The sequence below is a fragment of the Dryobates pubescens genome, chromosome Z (assembly GCF_014839835.1).
Source record: "Dryobates pubescens isolate bDryPub1 chromosome Z, bDryPub1.pri, whole genome shotgun sequence".
Lineage (NCBI taxonomy): Eukaryota > Metazoa > Chordata > Aves > Piciformes > Picidae > Dryobates > Dryobates pubescens.
The window spans coordinates 138,519,857-138,544,073 of record NC_071657.1 but is presented as its reverse complement, the minus strand read 5'-3'; the positions used below and the strand labels follow the sequence as shown (position 1 = coordinate 138,544,073).

The following is a 24,217-nucleotide window of genomic DNA, read 5'->3' as shown; positions in this document are numbered from 1 at the left end:
GAAGGCCAAGGGGGTCCTGGGGTGCATTCAGAGGAGTGTGTCCAGCAGAGCCAGAGAGGTTCTCCTCCCCCTCTGCTCTGCCCTGCTGAGACCTCACCTGGAATATTGCCTCCAGCTCTGGGCTCCCCAGCTCAGGAGGAACAGGGATCTGCTGGAGAGAGCCCAAGGTAGAGCCACGAGGATGATGAGGGGACTTGAGCACTGCCTGGTGAGGAGAGGCTGAGAGCCCTGGGGCTGTTGAGTCTGGAGAGGAGAAGACGGAGAGGAGTTCACTGTGCTGCTGTTTGTGGCACTACAAGGTGAATTCTAGAGGGGAAACAACCAAGGCAAGTGAGGCAGGACTATTTCATTGTTCAGTTGCCAGTGTTGGCTTAGAGTAATGCAGGGGGAACCTATTTCTAAGATGTAAATATACCAAGTTGTGGATTTTTCTTTTCTATTCTTTAATATCTTCCCTTTATGTCTGGCAGACCTTGTCTGCTGAGGTACAATGGGCCTCCAGATCTGCCAACTCCTAGCTGGCTGACAGCCTCTTCCAACACCTCCTACAGAGTTCAGAGGGATGACAGAGCTGTCAGATTTTTCACTGGCAGACTGAGCTCCCAAGCTTCCCCACTAGCTGGTGCCAGGAAACATGGAGAACTTGATTCTTACAAAGATCATGTGCTTCAAACCCAGGATGAGACCATCAGGCAGTTTTGTTTCATTTTTTTTCTCAGGTGTTCAAAATTCACTTTATTCATGGCATGCTTTCATGTGGGCTGCTAAAAAAAGAGGCTGAATTACATTAAAAGAAAGTCCTCAATCCTATCCTCACATCACACTGGGGCTGGAAGGATGTCTGGCAGAAAGGGACCTGGGGGTGCTGATGGACAAGCAGCTGAACAGGAGCCAGCAGTGTGCCCAGGGGGCCAAGAAAGCCAAAGGCCTCCTGGCTGGGCTCAGCAATGCTGTGTCCAGCAGCAGCAGGGAGGGGATTGTCCCCTGGCACTCAGCTCTGGGCAGGCCACACCTCCAGTGCTGGGTCCAGTTTGGGGCACCTCAGGACAAGAGAGATGTGGAGGTGCTGGAGCCAGGGCAGAGGAGGGCAAGGAAGCTGGGAAGGGCCTGGAGAAGAAATCTGATGGAGAGAGACTGAAGGAGCTGGGGATGGTTAGTGGGAAAGAGAGGAGGCTGAGGGGAGACCTCCTGGCTCTCTACAGCTCCCTGCAAGGAGGTTGTGGAGAGGTTGGTGCTGGGCTCTGCTCCCAGGTCAGTAGTGACAGAACAAGAGGGAACAGCTCCTTCTAATATAAAGGTGTCTGTCCTTTGGATAAAATATTTCCATTTCCAATAACTTTAATTAATGGGATAAGAGCTGCACAACTGAGGCAAAATACTTCAGAGCTCTTTGTACTAAGATCAGCTGGGCTGTTCAGAGGATAAGTTGGTATTTAGTACAAGTAGAGGCAGCAGACTCTGATCCAGACTAAATGATCCCTGTTTCCTTCCTCTTATTCCCAGTGTTTGCACAGTCCACTGTTCAGCAGCTTCATTTGGAGTCCTGTGACCCAACACTTCTGATTGTGAGAATGATCAACAGAAAGCTTCTTCAGGGCCAGCAGTTAACCAGTGCTGCTCAATCCAATCCACTGCTGCCTCAGTTTCAGGTTCCAAATATCAGGTTTAGGTCTTCCTAGAGACAAGAAATTCCTAGAGAATAAGTGTTGTGAGGAGTGACTGAGGGAGCTGGGACCGGTTAGTTTGGAAAGAAGAAGGCTGAGGGGAGACCTCCTGGCTCTCTACAGCTCCCTGCAAGGAGGTTGTGGAGAGGTTGGTGCTGGGCTCTGCTCCCAGGTCAGTAGTGACAGAAGAAGAGGGAATGGCCTCAAGCTGCCCCTGGGGAGGTTCAGACTGGACATGAGGAAAGGTTTTTTTCAGGCAAGAGTGGTGAGGGCTTGGAATGTGCTGGGCAGGGAGGTGGTGGAGTCCCCAAGCCTGGCTGTGTTTGCAGGGGGTTTGGCTGTGGTGCTTGGGGCTGTGGTTTAGGGGTGAGCCTTGCAGAGCAGGGCTCTGGGTTGGCCTTGGTGATCCTGGGGATCTCTTCCAACCCGAATGTTTCTGTGCTTCTGTGAATACTGAGCAATATTCTAAGCCATCAGTAGGCAACCCAAACCTCTAACAAATGCAAGCTGTTGCTGCCAACTGTGTTGCACCTGTGTGCACCTGTGAGCTGTTCTCTGCCCTGCACCTGTCTGCTCTGCATTTCTGCACACCAAATGAGCTTTCCAAGATCTCCTTGCTTTAGCTATTCCAAACACTGTAACAAAAAGGCTGGAAGGAAGCAGTTGCCCTGCTATTTACATGCCTTAAAAATTATAACACAGTGAGTCAATGTCAGCACTGCTGTAGTGCCTGGGGGTAAACACCTGGCTCCACTCATGCTGGTAGCACAGCTCCCATTGACTCACATGGGAGGTGGACGTCACTGCAAGCCTGCAAGTGCTGAATGGGGCCAGGACAAGAGGTACAAGGCCACAAACCTCAGCACAGAAAAGTTCCACCTAGACATGAAGAGGAACTTCTTTATGTTGAGAGTGGCAGAGCATTGGAACAGGCTGCTCAGAGAGGTGGTGAAGTCTCTGGAGCCATTCAAAACCTGCCTGGATGCTGTCCTGTGCAACCTGCTGTGGGCCAGCCTGCACTGGTGGGGCAGGTTCACAGAATGGCTGGAAGGGACCTGTGGAGATCATGGAGTCCTACCCCCCCTGCCAAAGCAGGGTCACCTAGGGCAGGTCACACAGGATCCATCACCCTCACAGTATGGAAGTGTTTCCTGATGTTGGGGGGAACTTGCTCTGTTGCAGTTTGCATCCATTGCCCCTTGTCCTGTCACAGGGCACGTGGAGCGGAACAGACAGAGAAAAGCACATGGGAGACACCTAAAATTGCTAGATGGGGTCCCTCCCAGTGCCCTGGGTGAGCTCAGGGGTTGTACTAGATGATCTCCAGAGGTCTCTTCCAATGATTCTCTAGCACCAATTTCTACCCACAGAGAGTACTTAACAGTTGTGGTGGAGATCAAGTGACAGCACACCACTTTGCCTTGAGTAGAGACTGCAGCACCACTGGGCTCACTGGGAATATTTACCAGTATCACATTATCACAGCACATGAGAGGTTGGCAGGGACCTCCAGAGATCATCCAGTCCAACCCCCCTGCCAGAATCACAGAATCATAGAATCACAGAATTGTCAGGGCTGGAAGGGACCCCAAGGCTCAGCCAGTTCCAACCCCCTGCCATGGCCAGGGACACCTCACACTGCAGCAGGTTGCTCACAGCCACATCCAGCCTGGCTGCAAACACCTCCAGGGATGAGGCTTCCACCACCTCCCTGGGCAACCTGTGCCAGGCTCTTGCCACCCTCATGGGGAACAACTTCTTCCTAACATCCAATCTGAATCTACCCACTTCTAGTTTTGCTCCATCCCCCCCAGTCCTATCCCTCCCTGACACCCTCAAAAGTCCCTCCCCAGCTTTCTTGGAGCCCCCTTCAGATACTGGAAGGCCACAATGAGGTCTCCTCAGAGCCTTCTCTTCTCCAGACTGAACAGCCCCAACTCCATAGGTGAGGAGCTCCAGCCCTCTGCTCCTCCTCATGGCCCTTCTCTGGACACCTTCCAGCACCTCCAGATCCTTCCTGGCACAGAGGCTCCAGCACTGGACCCAGAGCTCCAGCTGTGGTCTCAGCAGAGTGGAGCAGAGGGGCAGAATCCCCTTCCTGGCCCTGCTGGCCACACTTCTCTTGCTGCAGCCCAGGCTCTGCTTGGCTCTCTGGGCTGCAAGTGCTCACTGCTGGCTCCTGTTGAGCTTCTCCTCCCCCAGCACCCCCAAGGCCTTCTCTTCAGGGCTGCTCTCCAGCCAGTCCCTGCCCAGCCTGTGTCAGTGCCTGGGATTTCCCCAACCCAGCTGCAGGCCCTTGCACTAGCACATTCTGATGTTAAATCAGAACCCTTTTTAACACAAACATCATCATCTAAGGTGCCTTTTTCTTTTGCTTAACCTAATGCCATAGTGGATAATTGTTAATGAAGTCCTGTGGTTTGAAACTGAGCTTTCAAGTGACCAGAGCAAAGAAAGGACATGGAAACAGGTTTCCAAATGTCTGTGGAAAATCAAAACCAAAACCAAACCAAACCCCCCCCAAAAGAGGCAGGGCATTGTTTTAAATCGTTAGACCTCAAAGCTCAGGTGATTTGTCTTGTCACATGTATAATGCATGAGGTTGGGTTTTGTTTGAAGCCTGTGTGAGAGCAGGCAATGCCAGCATCACCACTGCCTGCTCTAGGGCAGAGAGCCTTCGCTGGGCCATTTTTGTTCTCTTTTGGTCCGGGTTATTTTTTTCCCCCCTTTCAGTTCAGTGAAATTTTCGAAGCTGCATTTCCAGCTCCCATATTAAAAATCTATTAGCAGAAAGCCTTTTGGAAAGCTGACCGTGAGCACAAGAGACGACTTCTTCTTCTTTTTTTTCCCCTCTTTGCTGGAAACACTTCCATTCAGCGCTGGGGGCCCGAACAAAAGCGGATTGGCACATCGGGCCGCACACGAACGCCGCCGAAAGGGACCTCCTCCCCCTTTCCCATAGCCACGCGTTTCAGGGCTGCCTCTGCCAAAGGCAGCCGGCTGAAAGGTTTTGAAGGGGCGGGGAGACCGAGGGCTTCCACCAAGATCCTTCAAAGTCCTCCTCTTCTATAGTGGGAGGATTTCCCTCTAAATCCCTTTCAATGGCAGACTGATGGCTTTGAAAGCTCCAATGGCATTTGTCAACCGTCGGTAAATCTTGAGAACTGTTGCTGCAAATAGCCCGACTCCGAGGCTCAGCGTTTCCCATTAATCTGGACATAAGGCCACTGAAGACTTTTTCAGAGGCCAGATAATGCCTGGATTAAAAGGTCCATTCAGAAGGGAAAACTTTAGCATTCACCTTGTGTACACAGCCATTTCACCAGTGGTATTCATGGGTTGTTATTTCAGCTCCGCGTTTGTCCTGCAAACAAGACGTTTCTGCCACAAAGGCTGGGTAGAGACATTCTTCGGTGAATCACTGAAACCGAGCCCTGCTATTTGTCATGCCTTGTTATTTTTATCAAGTGCCATCAGTTCCAATAGGGACCCTTGACTGACAACTTTACAATCACATCACTATTTTGGGAGAGGAAGGTACGTTTCTTCTAAATCAACAGCGAAACTGATTAAAGCCCAACCTGATTGCTTTATCCCAGGGAAGTCTAAAGTTTCCTTTCATCAGATGTGAGAGGGCTTTCTGTTTGGCTTGTGCACAAAGAGAAGAACTTACAGAAATCATAAAGGCAAGAACTTGGTAAAAATCATTACTCAGCCTCTTTGCTTTATGCTAATCTCATCAGAGCTGCACACAGTTACAAGGCTCAATCATTTCCAGTATGTTACAAACAGATCCACAGAATGCATCAAGCTGCAAGGGATTCTCAAAGGTCATCTTCTCCAACCCCTCTGCAGGGAGCAGGGACACCTCCAACTGGATCAGGCTGCCCAGGGCCACATCAAGCCTGATCTTGGATGCCTCATCCACATCCCTGGGCAACCTGTTCCAGTATTTTACCACTTTCATTGTAAAGAACTTTCTCCTTATGTCCAGCCTAAATCTACCAAGCTCCAGTTTCAAACCACCACCCCTTGTCCTATTGCTACAAGCCCTTCTCACCAGTCCTTCCCCAGCCTTCCTCTAGGTCCCCTTCAGATATTGCAATGTAGCTGGAAGAGCTCTTCGGAGCATTCTCCTCTGCAGGCTGAGCAGCCCCAATTCTTTCAGCCTTTCTTAGAATCATAGAATCAACCAGGCTGGAAAAGTCCAACCTATGACCTAATACCTAACACCTCCTGACAGCTAAACCATGGCTCCAAGTGCCACATCCAAGCCTTTTTGAACACCTCCAGGGACAGCGACTCCACCACCTCCCTGGGCAGCACATCCCAATGGCCAATCTCTCTGGGAAGAACTTTCTCCTCACCTCCAGCTTAAACCTCCCCTGGCACAGCTTGAGTCTGTGTCCTCTTGTTCTGCTGTTGGTTGCCTGGGAGAAGAGACCAACCCCCACCTGGCTACAGCCTCCCTTCAGGGAGTTGGAGAGAGCAAGAAGGTCTCCCCTGAGCCTCCTCTTCTGCAGGCTAAGCAACCCCAGCTCCCTCAGCCTCTCCTCACAGGGCTGTGCTGCAGACCCCTCCCCAGCCTCGCTGCTAATACAGTAGAGGAGTTTATTAAAGATGGAAGAAATCTGCTCCCTTGATGCCTTCTCTACACCAATGCAATGCTGTTGTAAGTCCGGTTTCTGAGACTGGGACACCTAAAAGCTGAACAACGCAGTGCAGTCAGGTGTGAGGGATGATTTAGAGACCTGTTTGCTTATGCTAACAGGCCTGTTACTGACAGAATCTTGTAAAGCTTCTTGGTTTAAAACCAGTTGATGAGTAAATACTTTCACAACAATCTTCAGCCTAAAGACAGGGATTAAGCATGGGGGATTCTGTGACCTAGGGACTTCAGTATTTGATTGTTTGCCTGGCTAAACATGGCAGTTCTGTGCCCTGGCATTACATTATCACAGGGTCACAGGATGATCCCAGGATGATCCCAGGATGTTAGAGGGTTGGAAGGGACCTCTGGAGATCTCCCAGTCCAATCCGCCTGCCAGAGCAGGAGCATAGAATCCAGCACAGGGCACACAGGAACACATCCAGACAGGGCTGGGAAGGCTCCAGAGAAGGAGACTCCACAACCTCTCTGGGCAGCCTGCTCCAGGGCTCTGGGAGCCTCACAGTCAAGAAGTTCCTCCTCATGTTGAGGTGGAACCTCCTGTGCTGCAGTTTCCATCCACTGCCCCTTGTCCTATCCCAGGGCACAGTGAGCAGAGGCTGTCCCTGTCCCTTCCTTCCTGACCCCCAGCCCTCAGCTATTGGTAGACATTGATCAGATCCCTCTCAGCCTTCTCCTCTCCACACTCAACAGCCCCAGGGCTCTCAGCCTCTCCTCCCCAGGCAGTGCTGCAGTCCCTTCAGCATCCTTGGAGCCCTCTCTCGGACTCTCTCCAGCAGATCCCTGTCCCTCCTGAACTGGAGGCAATATTCCCGGTGTGGCCTCGCTGGGGCAGAGTAGAGGAGGAGGAGAACCTCCCTGGATCTGCCTCGTTTGTGTCAGGATGCTGACTCTGGCAGGACAGTTGTGTTGTGTTATGTCAGGGAGTTTTGGGGACTAACCAGCCCCAGGGCTCTCAGCCTTTCCTCATCAGGCAGTGCTGCAGTCCCTTCAGCATCCTAATGTCTGCACACTGAAGGTTTTACAGTGAAGCTTTGTATCTTTCAAGGAGTTTCCATTCACACTTCAGTGGGATGTCCAAACCCAAGGGGCAGTAATAGCTCCCAGAAGATGTAGCTGAGGCATACTGCAGCACAGTACCTGTGTGAGGCTAGCAGTCACAGTTCAGACCCACAGGACTGCATAGCTGTTAACTAACAGAATCAGGAGGCAGGGATCATTTGGCTTTGGCTGTGGCTGGAGTGGTTTTGATTTCACTGTGTGGCCTCAGAAGCCCTCATCTTACGGCCTTACGGTAGCAGCAGATTCAGGGTTTAATTAACCACTCAATTATTCCAGTGTGATTGTGGAGAAAGATACCAAGGTGCCTTGTGGAATCAAACAGCACTCTCAGAGAACAGGATTTGTTTGGCTGTTTTTTTCCCCTCCACAGAAGAGAGCAAAACCTGACTATAGTGAATCTCATGTGAAATTAATCTCCATAAACATTTAGCTGCACAGCATCACAGATCACGGTCTGCAGCAGCACCCTAGCTGATCAAACCACCTCAATCAGGGCCTCTCTCCCCTGGCACCATCCTATTCTGCACTCACAATGCTTTCAGAGGAGCCGAATAGGGGTGGCTTTGCTCCCACCATTGCCATTTCTGCTCTTCTTTTCTCTGCCCTTTTCAGAAACATGAAAGCATTGGCTTGCTAATTACTTTCATCCAGCCTATAGGAAAATTAGTTTATCTTCCTGATCAAAGCAAATTAGGCAGATCATGGCTGATTAGAATGCAACAGTAAAATCTCCATACTCTCTATTCCACCCCCTTTTCTCTCAGAAATGGGGCCTGTGTCAAATAGGTAGGTATTTCCCACGGCCAGTCTGGACTCTGTTTCCAGCGGGCTCTGGGGCTGCAACAATGGTCCTCACACAGACACTGAGGTTCTTTAGTTCAGTCATTGTGCAAGGAAAGAACTGGTAACCCCTCAGCTAGCATTTGATGAAACATCTAGATTTACATATTTCCTTAATTGCATTTGCTGAATGTGAGGGAGGTTTATCTGACCGGAGTTAAATGCCTCCTTTATTCTACTCCCCAAAGTACAAACCTCTGCTCACCAGGCAGAGTTGCATTCCATTCTGATCCCAGCACTAAAATGTTGGGTTTGGCTATTGTGGGGCAAAGCCATGCCTACCTTGACTCCTCACAGCCATGCCTGCTTTTACTTCTCACAGCCATGCCTGCCTTGACTCCTCACAGCCATGCCTGCCTTGGCTCCTCACAGCCATGCCTGCCTTGGCTCCTCACAGCCATGCCTGCCTTGGCTCCTCACAGCCATGCCTGCCTTGGCTTCTCACAGCCATGCCTACCTTGACTCCTCACAGCCATGCCTACCTTGACTCCTCACAGCCATGCCTGCCTTGACTCTTCACAGCCATGTCTACTTTTACTTCTCACAGCCATGCCTGCCTTGACTCCTCACAGCCATGCCTGCCTTGGCTCCTCACAGCCATGCCTGCCTTGACTCCTCACAGCCATGCCTGCCTTGGCTCCTCACAGCCATGCCTGCCTTGGCTTCTCACAGCCATGCCTACCTTGACTCCTCACAGCCATGCCTACCTTGACTCCTCACAGCCATGCCTACCTTGACTCCTCACAGCCATGCCTGCCTTGACTCCTCACAGCCATGCCTGCCTTGGCTCCTCACAGCCATGCCTGCCTTGGCTCCTCACAGCCATGCCTGCCTTGGCTCCTCACAGCCATGCCTGTCTTGACTCCTCACAGCCATGCCTATTTTACTCCTCACAGCCATGCCTGCCTTGGCTCCTCACAGCCATGCCTGCCTTGGCTCCTCAAAGCCATGCCTGTCTTGGCTCCTCACAGCCATGCCTGTCTTGGCTCCTCAAAGCATGATCTAAAGAATGACTTGGCCAGTTGCTTCCAAGGTGGCTGCTGCATTACCTTACAAACCTGAATGCTACTCCTCCTCCTAAGTAGCTGCTTCCAGCAGCATTTTCTACCACCCTAGCATTTTACTGCTCACTTTTTACCCTTCAGAACTCACTTCCCTTCAGTCCGTGCTCTGTGGCTTTAACAGATGAAAGCCAAGCTCTGCTGCAGTTTTATTTATAACCAATTACTATAAATTAACAGTAAATCTCACATTTAGCTCCATTTAAGCATCACTATGCAGCTGCCCAGTTGAGAATGAAATGGTTGCCTTCTCTCACTTCAGTGGGCACAATACAAAACATCCATTGAGCTTTCCCTTTATCGCAGCTGCCAGTGCCCAGCCGACTTTTAACAAACCAACCGAGCGGAATAACAATGCAGCTGCAACACTTTATGGCATTTCTGTTAGTTCTCTTTTGAGGCCTGGAGGTGTTAATTAGGAATCAAAGAATACAACCCAGCCAGCTTTCTTTCAGAAACTATACACTGGCCACTGCAGTTTTCAGAAGAAAAATAAATCTAATAAAGGGACAAAAATGTTGTTTGTCACACCAGTAACGTGTGTTTAAGAGCCTTTGATCAGCAGCTTTTTGTGGAGTCTTGTCAGACAGCCTGAAAATATTTTCCCCCCCCTCTCTTTTCTCCTTTCTTTAGGCATTTCTGAATACTGATGTCTAGGGGTGTCTGGCAAGGTGAAAAAACCGAGAGCAACTGGAATGCTTTGCAGGTTCAAATGGCTTTGCTGAGCGAGCCAGCTTTAAATCACATCAAACCAAAGCACACCACCTCAAACCAAACCAAAGCAAACCAAAGCACACCACCTCAAACCAAACCAAAGCAAACCAAAGCACACCACCTCAAACCAAACCAAAGCACCTCAAACCAAAGCAAACCAAAGCACACCACCTCAAACCAAAGCAAACCAAAGCACACCACCTCAAACCAAAGCAAACCAAAGCACACCACCTCAAACCAAACCAAAGCACCTCAAACCAAAGCAAACCAAAGCACACCACCTCAAACCAAAGCAAAGCACCTCAAACCAAAGCAAACCAAAGCACACCACCTCAAACCAAAGCAAACCAAAGCACACCATCTCAAACCAAAGCAAACCAAAGCACACCATCTCAAACCAAAGCAAACCACCTCAAACCAAATCAAACCAAAGCACACCACCTCAAACCAAACCAAAGCAAACCAAAGCACACCACCTCAAACCAAACCAAACCAAAGCACACCACCTCAAACCAAACCAAACCAAAGCACACCACCTCAAACCAAACCAAACCAAAGCACACCACCTCAAACCAAACCAAACCAAAGCACACCACCTCAAACCAAACCAAAGCACACCACCTCAAACCGAACCAAACCAAAGCACACCACCTCAAACCAAACCAAACCAAAGCACACCACCTCAAACCAAACCAAAGCAAACCAAAGCACACCACCTCAAACCAAACCAAACCAAAGCACACCACCTCAAACCAAACCAAAGCAAACCAAAGCACACCACCTCAAACCAAACCAAAGCAAACCAAAGCACACCACCTCAAACCAAACCAACCCCAACCCAACTCAAACCAAACCAACCCCTACCCAACCCAAACCAAACCAACCCCAACCCAACCAAACCAATTCAGTTCAAATCACATCAGAATGGTTGACTTTTCCAACTCAAGTTTAAGTTGCTTGGGAATACAAATTATCTCTTCTTGTCAGGGAGTTCACCAATTCTGGGCATCCTTTTCTGTTTCAAGCATTTAAGTGCATGCAGGTGTTTTAATATTAATGCACTGACTGTTTTGTGGACTCTCATTTTAAACCACAAAACCAGCAGCTTGCAGCATGCTCTGAGGCCTCCACCAGGCAGGCATTTTCACGTGGGCACCTCACAATTTATAGCCAGGATTTTATTTACCCTTATTAACCATAATCGTATTAGAGTATCATACCTTCAAAGGTAGCAGCATGAAGTCACTGCCTTTAATCTTTAGTCAGAGTTACAACCTTAAAATAGGTTTATGAAGCTAGCACAAGTGAGAATTAGTCAAGCTTGCTAGCTTACCCAGCAAGAGCTCTCACTGCTAAATGCACAAATCATGCCCAAATCCATTAATCCTGCCAGGGAAGGGCAGAAAGAAGCTCTCTGGCTGTGGATTTAATAGTAATGAATCGAGCAAGCTCTTAAGGCTACCTGCAGAGTTTTCTACACTGTAAAACAAATAAAGCCAATGTTAAAAAGTCCTTATTACAAAGGTGTATAGAACAGTTTTGTGGGCCTTAAACATTAGGTTAGGAGGAGTAAGGCTTTAAAGTACCATTCTTCTTAGCTTATTATATGTTTAATAGAGTCCCTTAGAATGTTATTTAGCAATACAATTCTTCTTAGCTTATTATATGTTTAATGGAGTCCCTTAGAATGTTATTTAGCAATACAATTCTTCTTAGCTTATTATATGTTTAATAGAGTCCCTTAGAATGTTATTTAGCAATACAATTCTTCTTAGCTTATTATATGTTTAATATCATTCCTTATAATGTTATTTATTAAATCAATTCTTCTTAGCTGCTTTTATGTTTAATATAATTCCTTATGCTAAGTAATACAATTCTTCTTAGCCTATTATATGTTTAATATCACTCCTTACAATGTTATTAATACATTCTTAGCTTATTATATGTTTAATATCATTCCTTATCATGTTATTGACTAATACAATTCTTCTCAGCCTATTATATGTTTAATATCATTCCTTACCATGCTATTTATTAATACATTTCTTCTTAGCTTACTGTTTAATTAATCATTCCTTAAAATGTTATCTATATACAATTCTTCTTAGCCTATTATGCTTAACATCATTCCTTATAATGTTATTTATTAACACAATTCTTCTTAGCTTATTATATGTTTAATATCATTCCTTATCGTGCTATTTAGTAATACAATTCTCCTTAGCTTATTATATGTTTAATATCATTCCTTATGTTATTGATGAATACAATTCTTCATAGAGTAGAATAGAATAGAAGAATAGAATAGAATAGACCAGACCAGGTTGGAAGAGACCTTCAAGATCATTGAGTCCAACCTATCATCCAACACCACCTAATCAACTAAACCATGGCACCAAGCACCCCATCAAGTCTCCTCCTGAACACCTCCAGTGATGGTGACTCCACCACCTCCCCAGGCAGCCCATTCCAATGGGCAATCACTCTCTCTGTATAGAACTTCCTCCTAACCTCCAGCCTAAACCTCCCCTGGTGCAGCCTGAGACTGTGTCCTCTTGTTCTGGTGCTGGCTGCCTGGGAGAAGAGCCCAACCTCTGCCTTCCAACCCCAACAATGATTCTGTGGTTCTATTTATGTAGAATATGATTACCAAACATATTTTGGTGATATATTTGGTGATCAGGAAACACAGAACTGGCTTCAAAATGTTAAAATACAAATCTGAGTAGCAAAAAACCCAACCCAGACAAATTGTGATCAATGTCGTGTTGTCTGTCTGATGTACAGTGCAGTCTCTGGCTACTGTGACAGGCACAGGATGAGTTCACAGCTCAAAGAACAATTTTTTTCGTGCCCCAGGTGTTCTATGTGACTGAAGTGCAACTGGAAAAGGCTCTGGGGAAAGTTTAGAGCAGCCTTCCAGTACCTGAAGGGGGCTACAGGAAAGCTGAGATGGGACTTTTTACCAGGGTTTATAGTGATAGGACAAGAGGGAATGGATTTAAGCTTGTTGGGGGCAGATGTAGACTGGATATTAGAAAGAAATTCTTTCCACAGAGGACAGTGAGACACAGGAACAGGATGCCCAGGGAGGTCAAGAATACCTGCTCCTTGGAGGTGTTCAAGGCCAGGCTGGATGAAGCCTTGAGGAGCCTGGGGCAGTGGGGAGTGTCCCTGCCCATGGAACTGCATTGTATGCAAAATCCCTTCCAACCCAAACCATTCTATGAATATCTATCTGTCTGTCTACCTACCCTCCCACCTCTCTGTCTACCTACCTACCTGCCTACCTACCTATCCCTGTACCTGCACCTGTACCTATATCTATCTTGGGTAAAACATGCCTCTGAGCTGACAAAACATTCAACTGTGGGTATCTCAGTATGGAATGGATTTGCCAGGTTTGGCCAAGTTTTTTACCCAGTCATTATTCTGAAGTTATTTAGTGTACAAACTTTATTTATCTGACTCATGTGGGAATGGCTTGATAGCAAATGTTTCACCCAGGCAGCTCTCTCAGTTGAATAGTAAATATAACCACTGTAAATGTACTCAGCTTCTCTGAGACTATGTACCTGCTCAGTCTTGCTGAATTCCAGCTTCATCTGGAACAGTCTGAAGCATTTCTATTGTGCCTATTATAAGCACCTCCAATGGAATGTTTACCACATGCCATAGCTGATTGACCATACCAAATCAACCAAAGCAAAAGGCTTTTGCTTATGAGCACATCACTGCAACTAAAGCAAAGATTCAAACCCCAAAAAACCTCATCCCTATGGTTTTCTGTGGTCATTGTTGCATGAGAAACTGCAACGGTGTTAAGGGTACTGGAAAAGTGTTCTCCTCCCCTTCAGTTGCTCCCTGAACTCCCAGTGGGTTGTTTCTGTCCCTTCATTCTGTTTACAGAATTAGCCAGGTTGGAAAAGACCTTTGAGATCACCAAGTCCAACCAAGCCCAAGAATATTCACACCGTGCAACACAGGGATTTGTTTTCACTTACAAAGTGGCAGCCAAATATCTTCCCAAACCAGCCAGGTGTGGTTGCTGTTAGAATGAGATATGGATTTAATTGCCTTAGCTGATCCATTTTGCAGCCTCTTGCCTTGCCCTTCACAGTGCACATTGCCTAATAATTAAACTCTGATTTTCCTCATTTTAATGGCTTCATAATTGGAGACTCTTCAGTGATCTGATTCTGTTTCATCAGAGCTCACACAATTCACTGTGATAACAACACCTCTCAACACACAGATTCATTTGACAGCAACTTCTTCCAGAAAGAATCACAGAATTAACCAGGTTGGAAAAGACCTCAGAGATCATCCAGTCCAAGCTGTCACCCAGCACCATCTCATCAACTAAGCCATGGCACCGAGCGCCTCATCCAGGCTCTTCCTAAACACCTCCAGGGGTGGTGACTCCACCACCTCCCTGGGCAGCACATTCTGATGGCAAATAACTCTTTCTGGGAAGGACTTTCTTCTCACCTCCAGCCTAAACCTCCCCTGGCACAGCTTGAGACTGTGTCCTCTTGTTCTGGTGCTGCTTGCCTGGGAGAAGAGACCAACCCCCACCTGGCTACAACCTCCCTTCAGGGAGTTGGAGAGAGCAAGAAGGTCTCCCCTGAGCCTCCTCTTCTGCAGGCTAAGCAACCCCAGCTCCCTCAGCCTCTCCTCACAGGGCTGTGCTCCAGACCCCTCCCCAGCTTTGTTGCCCTTCTCTGGACACCTTCCAGCATCTCAGCATCTTTCCTGAACTATGGAGCCCAGAACTGGACACAGGACTCAAGGTGTGGCTCCTCAGTTTAGGAAAGATGTTGGACTCAGTACTGAGTCCAGGGCAGAATGAGTCCCCTGCTTCTGCTGGCCGCATTATTCCTGATCCAGGCCAGGATGTAATAATTCCAAGCATTTTACCAGAGAGTTTATCCAGCACTAGCAAAGCTGTAGTTATAGTGCCAGGTCTTCTACATGTGAAAGTTTCAGAACATGGATATAAGGTTTTAAGATCCAAGAAAAGTCAGCATTTCTGTTTTCTGACAGACCTTCATCATTTTTAACCGAGCTGGGACATGCTAAGCTGACCCAGCTGCAGATCAGTCTGGATGGAGCTCCCTTGCCCATAAGCAGCCCTCTGAGGACAAGGCAATGGCACACAGCAAACCTCCTCCAAGGCAGAGAAAGACATCTTACATTCTCTGCTTGACAGTTCTGATTGGTGGAACAAGTCCCAGGGTACCCCTGAGCTGACTCTGCTTTTCTAAGAAGTGGCTGTGAGCCTTTTCTAATTATCCTTCTGAGCTCTGTTGCTGTCCCAGGTAACCTTCAAAGGGAAATACAAAGGTACCTCCAGCCACCCCTGCCAGGACAAGGCTTCAGAAGCAGTGCAAACCAATACCCATGACTGAATTCTTCTTCATCAGTATCTTTCAAGCTGAACTGCACCATGGACTCTGTGAAGAGCTGAGGGAGCAGCAGGAAGTACAGAACTGGTATTAGAATCAGCCTGTTATTAATTTTAGCATCACTCAGCCTTAGGTACAGACTTGCATGGTGATACCTCAAGCTTGCTTCTCTACTCTGAGAAGCTCAAGTATCATTTATTTATCTATTTAGGTGAAATTGCAGGTCTGAAGGCATTATTCCATGGCTTAGCATGCACTTTCATTTGGTTAGACCGAATTTTTACCCACCAGGAGTGTGTCTTATACTATCACTCAATATATTATGCTAATGCAATTTGTTCTCTGAGTGCTTTACAGGGATTTTATGATCTTATGCCAGCAGTAGACCTAACCATTATCTTGCCTATCAGAACACTTAATTAGGTGTTTCCACTGAATGTGGCAGTCAGACACAGCCCTGCCAAGAAGCTGATTACAAACAAATAAAAAGAGTATTCATGGCAAATGAAAGGCTTTTGCATGAGCTGTGCTGCCTGCTCTGAGGGGTGGGGATGTGAAAGGAAGCAAAAGATACCTGAATATTATTGGGCTTGCTTTCCCCACTTTAAAACCTGATCACTGAGATCATAGAGTCACAGAATTGCCAGGCTTGGAAGGGACCTCAAGGAGCAGCCAGTCCCAGCCCCCCTGCCATGGGCAGGGACACCTCACACTACAGCAGGTTGCTCACAGCCACCTCCAGCCTGGCTGCAAACACCTCCAGGGATGAGGCTTCCATCACCTCCCTGGGCAGCCTGTGCCAGGCTCTCACCACCCTCATGGGGAACAACTTCTTCTTAACATCCAATCTCAATCTAACCTTTTCTAGTTTTGCTCCGTTCCCCCCAGTCCTATCCCTCCCTGACACCCTCAAAAGTCCCTCCCCAGCTTTCTCGTAGCCCCCTTCAGATATTGGAAGGCCACAATTAGGTCTCCTCTGAGCCTTCTCTTCTCCAGACTGAACAGCCCCAACTCTCTCAGCCTGTCCTCATAGGAGAGGTGCTCCAGCCCTCTGCTCATACCCTCTGTGCAGTTGTTTCTTCATGCTTGCCCTGACACATGAAAAAGGTATTAAACACCAGTCTTCTCTAAGTAGAGGTGAAACACACACACACACACACACACACACACACACACACACACACACACACACACACACACACGTGTGACATCATTAAAGTACTAAAGAATTATATGCTCTGAAGCAGCACTGAAGAATCATCTCAGCATGCAACTTCAAAGCCTCTTTCTCACATTGTAACTACTGGGAAACTCCACCTCCCATTTCATCTTCACCAACAAGGATGCCACAGTGTATGAAGAAACATTTTGAGCTCCCTTTGTTCTGTGTCGTCCTCCCCACCTGCTGCAGAGCCCTGGGCTGTTTCTTTCAGGTCAGCTTCCACAGTCTTGAGCCATGCCTTCCCAAAGTGCAGCCTGGATCACTGCAGGAGCAACAGGCTCTAGCTGCAGCCAAATGGACTGACTCAGGTGGTGGCCTCGCCTGCTCTTTGAAGAGCTCACCTTGCCTAATAAGCCAGGAGCTGCTGCAGGAGCTAAGCAGCATACAAACACATTAGTTTCTCTGGCAGCTCTTTACATCTGTCTTCTGAAGAGCCACACTGGCTAGTACAGGTCTGTGGTGGGTTGAAATCACCCCCCAACTCATTTGGAGAACTAGGACCCCCAAAATAAGATTGTCAGACCAGCTCAGTTTGGGGTGGAAGCAAATGAAGCTCTGTTTAGCAGCACAGCAATGTGAAATGCAATGAACATGTACAAAATATACAATATTTACATGTATTTATAAGTTATAAACAACTCAAGGACCCCCCTTGGATAAAACCAGGGGGCTACCAATAGCTGACCCCTCTCCACCCCCTTTTCCCCCTTCTACAAGGGAAAAGAGAAAGAGCAGAGAGTAGCTGTTAGTTACTTAGCCACAAGAAGAATGCAGCCAAGGTCAGCAACAGCCAAGCAGAAGGCAGCAGCTGGTATCAGCTAGAGCAAAGAGCCCAGAGAAAATAGCTTATACAACTAACTTTATGTTGGTTATCAGACCAATGGGATTAGTTAGACCTTATCAAGGACACAGACTCAAGCTGTGCCAGGGGAACTTTAGGCTCGAGGTGAGGAGACAGCTCTTCACTGAGAGAGTTGTTAGCCATGGGAATGTGCTGCCCAGGGAGGTGGTGGAGTCACCGTCCCTGGAGGTGTTCAAGAGGGGATTAGACGTGGCATTTGGTGCCATGGTCTAGTCATGAGGTCTGTGGTGACAGGGTGGACTCGATGATCTTTGAGGTCTCTTCCAGCCTTGGTGATTCTGTGATTATTTTCTCTTTACATCCAATGGCAGTTGGTTTTACACCCTACCACTTTCCACTCAAGGTCTGTGGAAGATTTCCAAGGCATCAGCCTAAAACTGCTGCATGGTCCAAGGCATTTCACTGTGAATGGACTTGATAGCACAGAGGAACACTCAGGTTAATGTCTAAATCTGCTAATAAATGTTAAGGTTACCCAGTTGCTGGAGTTGTTTCACTATTTTGCAGATGAGAGAACAAGAGGCTTATTTCAGGTCTCATTTTGTTTCACTCAGTTACAGCTAGAGATGTATTTAATTTATCTTTAATGCTAACAGTGATGCTGCTCACTGGAATATAGACATAATCACAGAATTGTCAGGCTTGGAAGGGACCTCAAGGCTCAGCCAGTCCCAACCCCCCTGCCATGGGCAGGGACACCTCACACCACAGCAGGTTGCTCACAGCCACCTCCAGCCTGGCTGCAAACACCTCCAGGCAGGAGGCTTCCACCACCTCCCTGGGCAACCTGTGCCAGGCTCTCACCACCCTCATGGGGAACAACTTCTTCCTAACATCCAATCTACATCTCCCCTCCTCTAGCTTGGATCCATTCCCCCTGGTCCTATCAGTCCTTGACACCCTCAAAAGTCCCTCCCCAGCTTTCCTGTAGCCCCCTTCAGATACTGGAAGGCCACAATTAGGTCTCCTTGAAGCCTTCTCTTCTCATCATGTCTTTCTGTTCCAATTCTGCTGTGGCTAAGGCATTCATCCATTTACCAAGCCCAGACTGTAACCTGGGGATTGATGCACTGAGCCCTTGCTTTCATTGCTCTAATCTTGATGAGCACACATGGATTGAAGAATTACCTTAATGCTGCCTTATAAAAAGCTGTGAACACTTTGATAGAAGCTCTGCATGCTGAGATAATCAAAACCACCAATGAATGTCATTTACAATTAATTACTGTAATTGTGTGCTTAGGTAGTGGTTCATTTGCCAAACATGAAAGCCCAAAGTGTTTGTGTACTCGACATACAGAGATGTTTGGATAAAGAGTAATTCCCCTTAGATTAGACTCACTGTGACCCAGCAGAGCTCTCTGCAATACACCTCACTGCTGAGAGGTCTGGAGCACAGCCCTGTGAGGAGACGCTGAGGGAGCTGGGGTTGCTTAGCCTGCAGAAGAGGAGGCTCAGGGGAGACCTTCTTGCTCTCTACAACTCCCTGAAGGGAGGTTGCAGCCAGGAGGGGGTTGGTCTCTTCTTCCAGCACCAGAACAAGAGGACACAATCTCAAGCTGTGCCAGGGGAAGTTTAAGCTAGATGTGAGCAGAAAGTTCTTGCCAGCAAGAGAGATTGGCCATTGGGATGTGCTGCCCAGGGAGGTGGTGGAGTCCCTGTCCCTGGAGGTGTTCAAAAAAGGCTTGGATGTGGCACTTGGAGCCATGGTTTAGTTGTCAGGAGATGTTAAGTATTAGGAGATAGGTTGGACTGGATGATCTCTGAGGTCTTTTCCAACCTGGTTGACTCTACAATTCTATACCAAGAGCTCAATCCATGAGGAGAGGCTGAGGGAGCTGGGGGTGCTTAGCCTGGAGAAGAGGAGGCTCAGGGGAGATCTTATTGTGCTCCATAACTCCCTAAAGGGAGGTTGTAGCCAGGTGGGGGTTGGTCTCTTCTCCCAGGCAACCAGCACCAGAACAAGAGGACACAGTCTCAAGCTGTGCCAGGGGAGGTTTAGACTGGGTCTTCAGAAGAAGTTCTTATCAGACAGAGAGATTGGGCATTGGGATGTGCTGCCCAGGGAGGTGGTGGAGTCTCCACCCCCGGAGGTGTTTAGGAAGAGCCTGGGTGAGGCACTTGGTGCCATGGTTTAGTCCCTTAGATGGTGTTGGGTGATAGTTTGGACTGGATGATCTCGAAGGTCTTTTCCAACCTGGTTAATTCTATTCTATGCTATGCTATGTTATGCTATTCACTAGATCCTTAATCAGAATCCCTTATTCACAATCCCTTATCAGAAGGGATTAAGCTAGCAGCGTGTGAAGAGCATGCAGCACTTCCCTACATACCTCTCAGAGGAGATACTGTAAATAATCCCATCCAGAGGAGCTGGAGATTGCAAATTCCTCGTGAAGTCTGAGGCTCCTGCAGCACTGCTCTACAGTCACTCAGGCAGGAGCATAGCTGCAGGATGCTGCATTCGTGACTGATGATTAATGTGGAAAGCAGACCACATCTGGCTTCAGGCTCACAGGATTCTTCACAGATTGAACAGAACAGCTGAGGCACCAATATGCAGAGAAATGTGAGTTGGATAACTCTATTTGGTATGACAGCTCTTTCTGTGAGAGCTGGAGTGAAGCTCTCACAGTGCTGTGTAAGCATCCTCCAAAGAGTCTCTTCTCCTTTCACTGAATGCTCTCAACAATGACGATAAAAAAGACTGAAAGAGGAAAGCAAACCCTCCTGCCTCAAGCCCCTGGGAAGCCTGTATGGTACCCCACAACTCCCTGACATAACACAACACAACTGTCCTGCCAGAGTCTGCATCCTGACACGAACGAGGCAGAGCCAGGGAGGTTCTCCTCCACCTCTACTCTCCCCCAGTGAGGCCACACCTGGAATATTGCATCCAGCTCTGGGCTCCCCAGTTCAGGAGCAACAGGAATCTGCTGGAGAGTCCAGGGGAGGGCTCCAAGGATGCTGAAGGGACTGCAGCACTACCTGGGGAGGAGAGGCTGAGAGCCCTGGGGCTGCTGAGTCTGGAGAGGAGAAGGCTGAGAGGGATCTGATCAATGTCTATCAATAGCTGAGGGCTGGGGGTCAGGAAGGAAGGGACAGGGACAGGCTCTGCTCACTGTGCCCAGGGATAGAACAAGGGGCAATGGATGGAAACTGCAGCACAGGAGGTTCCACCTCAACATGAGGAGGAACTTCTTGACTGTGAGGGTGCCAGAGCCCTGGAGCAGGCTGCCCAGAGAGGTTGTGGAGTCTCCTTCTCTGGAGCCTTTCCAGCCCTGTCTGGATGTGTTCTGTGTGACCTGTGCTGGATTCTATGCTCCTGCTCTGGCAGGGGGCTGGACTGGGTGATTCCAGAGGTCCCTTCCAACCCTTAACATCACAGTATCCCTAAGGTTGGAAGAGACCTCAAAGATCATCGAGTCCAGCACCCTGGGCTCCCGAGGCAGGCATGGTCACTTGGTTGCATGCATGGTTAAAAACCCTCTTAAAATTATTTTTACTTGCATTTCTTTCAGACAGACAGACAGACACCATGCATACTGAGGACACAGCAGAAGCCTTGCTGCCAGGAGCTGGTACATGAAAGCTGAAGTTAATGACTAGTTTTAATTATATTAATTAATGTATACAAAAAATAATACTCTTCAAAGCTTCTTTTAGCAGCACCAATTCTACACAATTAAGTGAGTTCCATTAGTATAAACAGGGCAAAAACTACCTGAAGTCCTTCTTGGCATAAGTCTATTAAATTCCACAGGTGGAATGACCTGCAGAGAGGAACCTGGCTCTGGGTCTCTTTCTTCATTTCCCATAATGAGTTATTACACACCTTCCATCCAAGTACCCTAAGAAACACTTCTGCTAGAATATTCTTCCACCTCTCTCTGCTCCTGCACAAGGTATTTTTCTGTTCCTGATAAAAGATTTTCATCCTATCAGTGGTGCTCAGGGAGCATTTGTTGTGTTCTAAAAACACACACTTCAAGAATGTGTCCAGCTGTGTTCCATGGTGCCTCTGGTGTTCAGGCAGAGAGGATGTTCCAAGAGGCTTGTCAGAGAATCACAGAATTGTTAGGGCTGGAAAGGACCTCAAGGATAGGATCACAGAATCAATAAGGTTGGAAAAAACCTCAGAGGTCATTAAGTCCAATCTATCACCCAACACCTTCTGACCAACTAAACCATGGCTCCAAGTGCCACATCAAATCCCCCCTTGAACACCTCCAGGGATGGGGACTCCACCACCTCCCTGGGCAGCACATCCCAAGGGCCAATCTCTCTTGCTGGGAAGAACTTTCTCCTCACCTCCAGCCTAAACCTCCCCTGGCACAGCTTGAGACTGTGTCCTCTTGTTCTGGTGCTGCTTGCCTGGGAGAAGAGACCAACCCCCTCCTGGCTGCAACCTCCCTTCAGGGAGCTGGAGAGAGCAAGAAGGTCTCCCCTGAGCCTCCTCTTCTCCAGGCTAAGCAACCCCAGCTCCCTCAGCCTCTCCTCACAGGGCTGTGCTCCAGACCCCTCCCCAGCTTTGTTGCCTTTCTCTGGACACATTCAGGAGTCTCAGTGTGCTTCTTAAACTGTGGAGCCCAGAACTGGACTCAAGGCTCAGCCAGTTCCAACCCCCCTGCCATGGGCAGGGACACCTCACACCACAGGAGGCTGCTCACAGCCACCTCCAGCCTGGCCTTCAAAACCTCCAGGGATGAGGCTTCCACCACCTCCCTGGGCAAACTGTGCCAGGCTCTCACCACCCTCATGGGGAACAACTTCTTCCTAACATCCAATCTAAACCTTCCCTCCTCTAGCTTGGATCCATCCCCCCCAGTTCTATCACTCCCTGACACCCTCAGAAGTCCCTCTCCAGCTTTCCTGTAGCCCCCTTCAGGTACTGGAAGGCCACAATTAGGTCTCCTTGAAGCCTTCTCCTCTCCAGACTGAACAGCCCCAACTCCCTCAGCAGGTGTTTTGGCTGTGGTGCTTGGGGCTATGGTTTAAGGGTGAACCTTGCAAAGTAGGGTTCTGGGTCGGACCTGGTGATCCTGAGGGTGTTTTCCAACCTGAATGTTTCTGTGGTTCCAGCAGCTTCTCCTGAAGGTTTCAGATTGCCTGAGCTGCCTGGCAAGGGCCACATTTCACTGCTGGATTCCCAAGCCTCCTGCCATCTCTTTCTCTACAATGTGCTTCGCTTCTCTGTTCATCTGCCTGTAATTGTGTGTGCCTGTTGCAGGTTAAAGTCAAAGCAGTAAGGCTTTATGCAGGACTGGAATTTGCTCCCTGAGACCCTTGTTAGCTCACCAGGTTGAAACCACACTTCTTTTGGCCTTCTTCCAAACCCTTGTCTTTGCACAACTTCAGCACAGGCAATACTTCCCTACTGCACCAAGCATATGGATCCTCTATGTTCTTGTCAGCAGGTCAGATATTGCTTTCAGATGCCTGCATAGGCTTCACTTGTCCCAGCAAGGGTCTTCTGCATCCCAGCAAGGATCTTCTGCGTCCCAGGGTTAAGCCCACATAGACAGCCAAGAGCAAAATGGAAAGGCAGACCACAAATCCTTTGGGATTTCACCTGCTTGTACCATGTCACACTCACAATCAGCACCTCATTTAGTGTTTTTAATCTACACATCTCTAAGCATTCAGCAGCCACTACCAAATTAGCCCAGCTCTGATGTAGGTAAGATGCCCAAGCAAGGCTACAGGAAAGCTGCATTGATTTCCTTGAATTGGTAAACTACTTCATTGCTGTATCCAAGAGCAGAACTCAGAGGTCTTGCTACCTGAATCCCAGCTACAGCTGTCTCATGGCTGTCCCTGTTCCTAGAAGGAGTTCCTCCTCATTCCTCATCCTTATGAAAATCCTCTGTGAACCAGACTGGTTAAGAACATTTGGTTTCTACACCTTCATAAGGATGAATCTCATTTCAGGACACTGAAGAACTCCCTGAAGGGAGGTTGTAGCCAGCTGGGGGTTGGTCTCTCCTCCCAAGCACCCAGCACCAGAACCAGAGGACACAGTCTCAAGCTGTGCCAGGGGAGGTTTAGGCTGGAGGTGAGGAGAAAGCTCTTCCCAGCAAGAGAGATTGGCCATGGGAATGTGCTGCCCAGGGAGGTGGTGGAGTCACCACCACTGGAGGTGTTTAGGAAGAGCCTGGCTGAGGCACTTGGTGCCATGGTTTGGTTGATGAGATGGTGTTGGGTGATAGGTTGGACCCTATGATCTTGAAGGTCTTTTCCAACCTGGTTAACTTCTATTCTATTCCATTCCATTCCATTCCATTCCATTCCATTCCATTCCATTCCATTCCATTCCATTCCATTCCATCCCCTTCCATTCCATTCCGCCCCCACCAGAAACACAACTGCAACCCCATCATGCATGAGATCAACAGGAGAGAGATTTCATTTTGGAGGCAGCCTCCATGCCCAACTGATCTAGGATAAAACCCCCAAAGGCAAATTACTCATTAAGGTGGTTCAGGTAACTTTCAGTGGTGGGTGAGAGAGAGCTTTGCCTTATCTTACTTGCCTCTTTTGCCAGCTATGACCTACTTCTCCCCTCAGGGTAGACTGAGGCTCATTTAGAGACTCTGTGAATGCCAAACCGGTGCAGTTACACTTCCCTTCACGCTGACATCATCTCACATCTGGTCTCTCATTCACTTAGACTAGCATTTACATTATCACAGCACAAAGAAGACATGGTGTA

The 24,217-nt window shown here is 48.2% G+C and overlaps 1 protein-coding gene across 1 annotated transcript in view; it reads right to left on the bottom strand.

Moving 5' to 3' along the window:
- The window catches only part of LGR5 (leucine rich repeat containing G protein-coupled receptor 5), a 91,268-nt gene that overhangs the window by 56,967 nt on the left and 10,084 nt on the right, over window positions 1–24,217 (bottom strand). The window lies entirely within an intron of this gene.